We start from the raw sequence: 3,248 nt of genomic DNA on the forward strand, positions 1-3,248 counted from the left end.
AGTTTCCCCATCTAAGAAATAAAGACATTGATGCCACTTAGCAGAGGATCTAGGAGCACAGCATGAGCCAGGAGTACTCTATGGGCCTTTGGTAATGATGCTGAAAGCTGAGGTGGAGTGTGAGCTGTAGGCTTTAACTCTCCAACTAGCCTCTGATAAGGTGGGGGAGAGGCAGAAGGTGTTAAGAACCAAATTATCAACTAGTGACCAAAGGCACATGCCCTCTCCTCCCTCTCCCCTCTCCTCTCCCTCTCTCCCTCTCCCTCCCCCTCCCCCTCCCCCTCCCCCTCCCCCTTTCCCATTCCCCATCACCACCACCATTTTTCAAGACAGGGTTTCTCTGTGTACCCTTCACTGTCATGGAACTCACTCTATAGACCAGGCTGGCCTCAAACTCAGAGAGCCACCTGCCTCTGCCTCCCAAGTGCTGGGATTAAAGGTGTGCACCACTATCGCCTGACTGCCTTGCTCTCTCTTAAAAACAGGATTTCACGGGGCAGAAGACTTTCCAAGGATAGAGGTATTATGCCCTGTGCTGTAGAATACTATCTTCCAAGCATACCCATCTTCATTAGAGTGCCTGTGACTATCTGCAAGTAACCCTCAAGATGAGGTTAATATTTCCTCATAAAAACGAACAGGTGGGGAAGACCACAGCCTGTCACCCAGGATTCTAGCCACTCCTTCCTATACCTCCCTCCCAGGTAAATGTAATTCCACCAAGCTAGCCGTGCACGTTCTCAGTCTTGGGAGGTAATAACAGAGGTTCTCAACCTATGGGTCCTGACCTTTTTGGGGGTAGTATATCAGATATTTACATCAGAATTCATAACAGTGGCAAATTTACAGTTATAAAGTAGCAATCAAATTATTTTATGGTTGGGGTCACCATAACATGATGAACTGTATGAAAGGGTCACAGGGCTAGGAAGACTGAGGACCAGTTGTAACGAGTATGAAAGGTTAACTGAAGAGGGTACCCTATATATATGGAGTCATGGGAAAGACATCATTTAAGCTGAGGTGACACTGGTAACTTTAATGGAATCATTGCTTTAGTCTGTTGCTGATGCCTATTTGTGTTTACATAGCCCCAGGAACAGTTCACTTGATATCCAGGATTGGATTCCAGGCCAAGCGACATCCACAAGCCGGCCCTACTATGACTGCTTCTACCACCTTGAGCCTCAGCTTCTTCACTCATCCAGGATCCTTGACCCAATCCCAACAATCAATCAATGGTGCCTTGGAGCCACCCTGAAGAACAACAGGTCTGTGGGTATGAGACAGTAGTGCCTTCAAAACACCAACTCTCTAAAGACAAGACAGGCCTGCATTTCAGGTGACATTTCAGGCAGAGAACTTGAAGGCAGAGGGTCCAATCTCAGCCACACAAGGCCAGCCACGGCTGCTATTCCCTGGTATTGGGTTGGAGTAGCAGTACCCATCTTTGGAGCAAGGAGGCTTTGTCAGGACTCCATCAGCCCAGGAAACTGCCTTTCTGCACTGGTTACTCTTCTGCCCCAGGCTGTGGAGTCTTGGCAGTTTCTCTCACACACACTCTAAGCATATACACAGCAATCCGCCACCACCCACTGTAGAGCAGAGGCAGCTGCTAGGCCTCCATGCTGGAACCAAAATTGAATGAGCGTTTTTTTTTTTTTTTTTACAATGTCGCCTCCCGCTGACAGCTCCTAATTGCATGTTGAAGCCATGTGATGGAGCCCAAGTTACACTAATTATGTCATTACCCTAATTAAGTAAATACTGTATGTGCTAATTGGCTGAAATCTCTTCAGGGGGATGGGCACTGGGAGAGGAGCCCTGTATCTCCTGGGGTTTGATGAGGGGGCTCTGGAGGTAACACACAAGAGATAATAGACCTTTCCAGGGGTCACCTGGTGAAATTCAGAAAGGACCTGGATGGGCGCTCTGGACGGCTATGCCTGCACAGGCTCTGGGCAAAAGAACTGATCAAGTTACCAAAGACCCAAGTCAAAGGCTTGTCCTGGCCCCAACAAGCTAGTAGTCATGAGTTAGCCTTTTCTTTCAATAGGGTCCCTTTGTTGTCCTCCACCCCAACAGTCCATGACAGGCTTATGGACGTTCTGGACATAAGGGGCATGAAGGGAACCCAATGTCTAGACAGGACCAAGACTGCCATTAACTAGCGTCCATCTTTGAGATCTAGTTACATGTTTAGCCTGGGAAGCAAGAATGAATTAAGCAAATGACCAAGCAAAAGATTGGCTGCTAGAGATAAAAAAAACAATGTGTATTAGCAAAAGAATGACCAGGATCACCATTCCTGGGAAGACGTGTGAAGCAGAGTGTTCTGAAGAAGTCTAGAGGGCTCCTGGAAGGAGCCAGCCTTCACTTTCAAGGCAGGGAGAAAATCAGAACACAAGAAGTCAGGTCATCTTCGAGCAGTGATTCCTAAATATGAAACTCTTATTGTTGTTGCTGCTGCTGTTAGTAGTAGTAGTAGGTGTGTGTGTGTGTGTGTGTGTGTGTGTGTGTGTGTGTGTGTGTGTAAGATGTGTCCCAGGGATCACAGGTTGTCAAGCTTGGTGGCAAATGCCTTTCCCACTGACCCATCCCAATGACTCCAATTCAAAACCTCTGTGGCTAGGAATTGGAAGCATCCATCTGAAGTAAAGGGACATTGGAGATGTAACAAGAATGTCACCCCTGAAGACAAGTATGGTAGTACATGCCTATAATCCCAGTACTCAGGAGACCTAGGCCAGTTTAGGCTACATAAGAAGACCTTGTCAAAAAAAAAAAAAAAAAAAAAAAAAGCCATGCCAAAACCCTAAGACATAAGTGCTAGGGCTCCCATCCAGCCCCCTTCCCAGTATATGAGCCTGGACCAACTGCCAAGTGGCCCCGGTGCCTGGTCTTTCATGGGATTATAGAAAGGGTCCCAGAGTTAGGGGCTCAGGCAGGCCTCCAGCAGCTTCCCTCCCACCCCAGGGCTAGACAGTATCTGTCTCTCAAGTGTGCCCAAGTGTGCCTTGGCATGACCATTCACTCTCACAGTTCCACTTGCCTGCCCGCCCGCCCGCCTGCCGCTGTCTCTGCAAACATATGCTACCACTCCACACTCGGTAAATACCACATGCTCACTTTTTGGTGGGCAAATCTCCTTCCTGCTCTCTCTCTTCTCTCCGGGGCCTGCAACCCCAGCACTGCTCACCCAACCCCGGTCAGTCGGGTCTCAGGATCCCAGTAGGTGACATCCACTC

This window comes from Arvicanthis niloticus, chromosome 21 (genome assembly GCF_011762505.2).
Source record: "Arvicanthis niloticus isolate mArvNil1 chromosome 21, mArvNil1.pat.X, whole genome shotgun sequence".
Classification (NCBI taxonomy): Eukaryota; Metazoa; Chordata; class Mammalia; order Rodentia; family Muridae; genus Arvicanthis; species Arvicanthis niloticus.